The sequence below is a fragment of the Anneissia japonica genome, unplaced genomic scaffold, assembly GCF_011630105.1.
Source record: "Anneissia japonica isolate Jap-2015-1 unplaced genomic scaffold, ASM1163010v1 scaffold640_len1575945_cov177, whole genome shotgun sequence".
NCBI lineage: Eukaryota > Metazoa > Echinodermata > Crinoidea > Comatulida > Comatulidae > Anneissia > Anneissia japonica.
The window spans coordinates 584,620-590,656 of NW_022684376.1; the positions used below are offsets into that span (position 1 = coordinate 584,620).

Here is a 6,037-nt window from a genome sequence, read left to right on the forward strand (position 1 = left end):
ATAATTTTATTTAACAATTGGTCTAATGAAATGAACAGAAACGTGTTTAATTTAATAATTTGAAATCAATATCAAGTCTCTACAGTCAGTACGTCCAGAGTTAGTCATAAGCCTTGAAATGTGTCAAAGGTCAGAAACCGCATTTCCGGAAATTTTTTAGCAAACTTTTCTATTAGACCAAATAGAAACATGAATATTCCAAACAAATTTGACACCAGAATTAACTCTCTACCACCAGTGGTTGCAGAGATTCATATTGCCAATTATGCTGCAAGTACTCTTTTTGTGCATGTGGGTGGGTGTGGGTTGGGGGGGGGGAGGTGGCTGTGTGTGTATGTGCGTATGGTACCAGTATAATGAGTGTGTTTTTTGTTATTTTATAAAAAAGGGTCAATTAAGACAAGCCAAACAGCTTCTTTATCTTGTTCCTTATTAATAGAATTTTATTATTTAATTTAATGATTTATGTTATGATTCATTGATTGAATAAATGTATATTGAATTGGAATTGCTATGACATTGAAAACATTGAAAGGCCTGGTCTGGTGTATACAGTGATGACATACTTTCAATTATCAATTAATTTCAATGATGTTAATTGTATTAATACAGTAATTATATTTGTATATCCTTCTATTTACAGTCTTTTCCATATTGTAGATTTTGAATTTAAATTTTGAATTGATCTGTATTGTATTGTAATAATTTGGAATTATTGTACATTATAGTTTGTTAGGTACAGTTCGCCCTCCAAATCAAGACCACCTTTGGGACCTGAAAATTTGGGGTAGTCTCAGGGTTGGTCTCCAATTAGAGGGCTATCTTTGTTTTAAAAAGTTGACTATTGTTATTTGGGTCTTTAGAAAAGTGGTCTCGAATTAGAGGGGTCTCGGAATTAGAGGGGTCTCGAATTGGAGGATGCACTGTAATTCAAAGTATTTATTTTTGACTGAATTTTCAAATTTTTATTATTTTAATAATGCAATTAATAATAAGTATATATTTGTAGTACTGTACCTGTATTTCTATATAATATTTTTGTAAGTTCATGATATAATGTTAACTATTTTATATTGTATTTCATCATCATTTTATGTAAAGCGCATTGAACAGAAATCTGAAAATGCGCTATATAAAGAAATATTATTATTATTTTGGCTTTTTCCTGTTTATTTTATAGAGCGGCATGCTGGTAGCAGGCAGATTGACATGAGTGACATATTAAGAAGTAGTGGTGTTCAGCTTCAGGATGAGTTTTTATAAAAATTGACAAAGTATACTGTACTACACAACATGGAATACTAGTTGCTGGTAAGTGGTATATAATAATTTTTATTGTAAATTATAATTATAATGTTTATTTTCTAGTAAACCTTCTCGATCAGCATTTTTGGTATAATTTTATTTTACAATTGGAATAATGAAATGAACAAAAACGTGTGTAAATTAATAATTTGAGATTACTATCAAGTCTACAGCCATTGCCCTGAGTCAGTATGTAGATAGGCGTAAGCTTTGAAATGTGTCAAAGGTCAAAAACCGCATTTCCGGTAATTTTTTAGCAAACTTTTTTAGCAAACATGAATGTTCCAAATTGACACCGGACTTAACTCTCTTAGTCTACCACCATTGGTTGCAGAGATATAAGGACCCTATGACAATGACCTTTAAGCCCTGATCTCTCACCACTTTTCGAAAAATGATTCTTCAACCACTGAACTAATTTCTGAAGTCAAATTGTTTGGATCTCAAGGGCATACAAAACCTGGTCTGGTGTATGCAGTAAATAATGATGACAAACTTTAAATTTTTAATTAATTACCATGATGTTAATTATTACCATGATGTTAATTATTACCATGATGTTAATTATTACCATGATGTTAATTGTAATAATTATATTTTTATATCTTTCCATTCACAGTAATTGATTGTCTTTTCCATATTGTAGATAGAGAATTTAAATTTTTAATTGATCTGCATTGTATTGTAATAATTTGGAATTATTGTATATTATAGTTTTAATTAATAATATTTATTTTGACTGAATTTCCAAATTTTCATTATTTTAGTAATTAATAATAAGTATATTTTTGTAGTTTTTCTATGTAATATTTTTGTAATTTCATTGTATAATGTTGCCTATTTTATATTTTATCATCAATTTATGTATTAAAGCGCATTGAATAGAAATCTAAAAATACACTATATAAATAAATATAACATATATATAATAATTTTTTACTGTTTTACTGTAGCAGGCACATTGACATATTAAGAAGCAGTGGTGTTCAGCTTCATAATGAGTATATACAGTAAAACACAACACAGAATACTAGTTGATGGTAAGTGGTATCTTATCATATTTTATTGTAAAATTATAAAATTAATGTGGCATTTACTTTTGCATGAAAACTAATACTTTACTGAGAGCATCCGCCTATTTTACGTTGACTTTAAAACGTAATATTGAATTATACAGTTCAGTTCTCCACTGTGCAGGATTCACTATGTTAATGTTTATTTTCTAGTCTACAGTGTAACCTTCTCAATTCTCGTACTTTACTTCTTTCGTTCAATATATCACCATAAGCTATCAAAACATTTACAGTCCCACATCTGAGTTTGCAATGTTTCAATGTGTAAAACACCGACAGGAAAGTCTCGTGCACTCTCCAAGAAAGGCCTGCACATTGGCTTTGGATGTGTCTTTGGATGTATTATAGTCAGGTTTTATACACCGGATGTTGGTGTTGAATTTATATAAATTTATTATACATGTACATTTTATTTAATAAATGAATATATGTTATTTAGAAATTAAATTAAAATAAATTACATTATTAAAAACCTTAATATTTGATGATTAAATCTAATATCATTTTTCTTTTCATTACAGGTTTGGTTGCAATTCAATTATTTGCATATATCAGCAGACCAGTTGTCTTTATTACTAGGCAGAGAAATAATGAATATTCATTAGACAGTCACTTGAAACTGCAGAAACCAAGAAAATGCTGATATGACACCAAGTCAAGATTAACTTCTGGAGAGGATATATATCTTTCAGCGGGGCCAAGGGTGGTGGGTGGCGCGTAGGTTCCACGTAGGCGATCACCTATTATAGGCGATCACTACCGCTTGGATAATCCCAACTGTCTTTTTGCGCTAAACGCTGACGAAATTTTCAAAAAAAGTTTCGTTAGGATTTGTTGGAATGTATGTGGTTTAGCAAATACAGTACGCTACAAATGAGTTGTAGTACAATGAAAATGGTGTTGCAGTCAGTTTTATTCAACATTGTGTGATTTTTAGCTAAGTCTAGAATAGGACCAATATTATATACCAAGTCCAAAGAGGGCCAACATTAAACTAAGTCCAAAGAGGGCCAAAATTAAAAGCTAAGTCCAAAGAGGGCCAAAATTAAAAGCTAAGTCCAAAGAGGACCAACATTAAAAGCTAAGTCCAAAGAGGACCAAAATTAAAAGCTAAGTCCAAAGAGGACCAACATGATAAGCTATGTCCAGAAATGGACAAATATTTTACACTGCTGTAGGTCCAAAATAGGACGAACATTTTAAACTATATTAACGAAGTCCAGAAGAGGACCAAAATTATAAACTAAGTCCAGAATTGGACAAATGTTTTACACTAGGTCCAGAATAGGACCAACATTATAAACTAAAGCCAGAATGGGACCAAAATCATAAACTGAAGTCCAGAATTGGCCTAAATTACATTATAAGCCAAGTCCATAATATGACAACATTTTTACACTATTAAGTCCATAAGAGGACCAACATAATACAGTATAAACTAAGTCCAAAAGAGAACCAACAATACATTACAAACTAGTCCAGAATCGGACCAACATTATATACCAAGTCCAGAATCGGACCATACTAAGTTACTTGATATTTCTGACCATCTGTTTTATGAATGCACAATAAATGTCTGTTGCAATGTAGACGTTCCACAATCCATCTGCTTTATCTCCACATAATAGAGTTCGCTAAGCTGCAGGTACAGTGTATGTACTGTAATTCAAACAAATCAGTCTTTATTTCCCACAATTCTATATCTAAAATATGACTTTTCATAGTACTGTACACTTTCTTCGTTTCAAAAATCTGATTTTGCTAAGTGTTGCTTCAAATACCAGTATAACAGGGTTCAAACACACTAGTCTTGCTTTCCCACAGTTTGTTTTTAGGCTGAAACCTTCTGTAAAACGCCTTGGTTTGCCACAGTTCATCTGCTTTATTTATACATAGCATGCTTCCCACAAATCAGTCTGCCAATCATTTATCTGCTTCACGCTTACAAGCTCCTACTGAATGCTACTAGTAGTCTTGACAACCCACTATACATCTGTGCTTGGCAAGTGTTTTCCTAGAAAATATAAAGAACAACAACTATAAACAATTATAATTTAAACTAGTTATAAACTTACTCTATGGACTACAATGTATTATTGTTATATAGTCATTTACACTTTCCTAGTCCAAACTTCCCTGTAGAACATATACAACTTTTTTTTTAATATGCTAGTCAAAGTTTCAATATTTAAAAAAAAATTATATTAAAATAGTAACAGATTATTAAAATTATCACCACTATTCTCAACATTCTCATTATGACCTATACTATTATTATTATATTAAATGTAACTAATGTGAAGAAAGTTTATAACAGATTATAAATATACTACAGGCTTAACTCTCAAAAATGACATGAAGGCCAGAAAATTCATTCTGTTTTCATTTTTTTTTAAAGCCAGGGTCCAGAGGAAATTTTTTCTTTTTGTTTTAATGTACAATTTGATTTTTCTAGCCACAAAATGTATATTTGACGAAGCAGTTAAATTAATTATTGAAATCTAAAAGAAGCCTTTAAAGCCCCTAATTGTCATATTTTTCACCCTAGGACCACTTTTGAAACATTTTGAGTGATGCCCGACCACGCCTACTTTGCTAACGTAAACTTGTATCATGAAAATGAAATAAAAATGTTTAGGGTCGGCTGATTTTATAGGGTTGCTCGGGTTACGCCAACATAACTTTTTTAGGCCTAATAGTAGTTTACAAGTTGAAAATCATTTCCTTACCTGCTGCAAGGTAAAGTACTGTAGGTGGTGGTGTACAGTATTCATCACTCAACCTTTTCATATTCTGAAATATTCAACATAAAAATAAATAATATTTTGTACAAATTATAATAAATATAAAACTATAAATATTCACACAAAATCATAATTATGGAAGTAAACTACATGGATTAATCAGTGATGGAGCCAGGGAATGACAAAAACAAATGACAATATCTGAACAAATAAATAAAATCTTTCTCATTATCAAGGCATCTGGTGGCAGATTCAAGGAAGGGGGGGGGGTAATCATACATTTTTTGCTGAGGTGATCTAATATAAATTTCTGTATCCACCACTGGTACTAAATTATTGAAAACATGGTGGGAATACAGAGCGTTTTCCAAAAACCAGAAAGTCCACTGTATAAATCTCAGATAAAAAAGTATAATACATACTCTAAGTCCGGGGTGGGCATAAAAATTTGTCGAAGGGGCAAAATGAATTTTTGAATTAACACTGAGGGCACACACACTTTGATGTTTCCAGTGAGCTTCCAAAAACCTCCAAGCACTACATTTACATCACTTTATTCTCAGTTTTAATGTTATTTTTTACATATGATCGGTGTCGGGTCATAAAAAACAAGGTGTTTTCAAGCCATTGTTGCTTGGCGGGCCGCACACATAGGGTTTTTAATTTATTTTTGTGGGCCGCAAAAAATCTCTGTCAGGCTGCATGCGGCTCGCGGGCCACATTTCGCCCACTTGTGCTCTAAATATTGAAATGCATGCCACTGTGTTTGGATTCAATATTTCAACATTAATTATGTCTATTGAATCCCAACAAGATGGTGTGCATTTCAAGACTTGGTGTATGTATTGTACAGTACTTTCTTATAGTGGTAATTGTATGGTAATTTGATACAATGTTACAGTAGCAATAATGATA

At 31.6% G+C, this 6,037-nt stretch overlaps 2 long non-coding RNA genes across 2 annotated transcripts in view; one reads left to right on the forward strand and one right to left on the reverse strand.

Moving 5' to 3' along the window:
- Positions 1-2,255: 2,255 nt before the first annotated feature.
- On the forward strand, positions 2,256-3,273 carry LOC117105528. The gene is made up of 2 exons (XR_004444919.1): positions 2,256-2,345; positions 2,900-3,273. It is a non-coding gene; the product is annotated as an uncharacterized LOC117105528 (long non-coding RNA).
- A 650-nt stretch (positions 3,274-3,923) lies between these two features.
- Positions 3,924-6,037, reverse strand: part of LOC117104895 — a 12,889-nt gene continuing 10,775 nt past the window's right edge. The window contains exons 3-4 of the long non-coding RNA XR_004444834.1: positions 5,108-5,171; positions 3,924-4,392 (exon numbers count right to left, since the gene is read on the reverse strand). This is a non-coding gene — a long non-coding RNA (uncharacterized LOC117104895). The remainder of the gene's footprint in view (positions 4,393-5,107; positions 5,172-6,037) is intronic.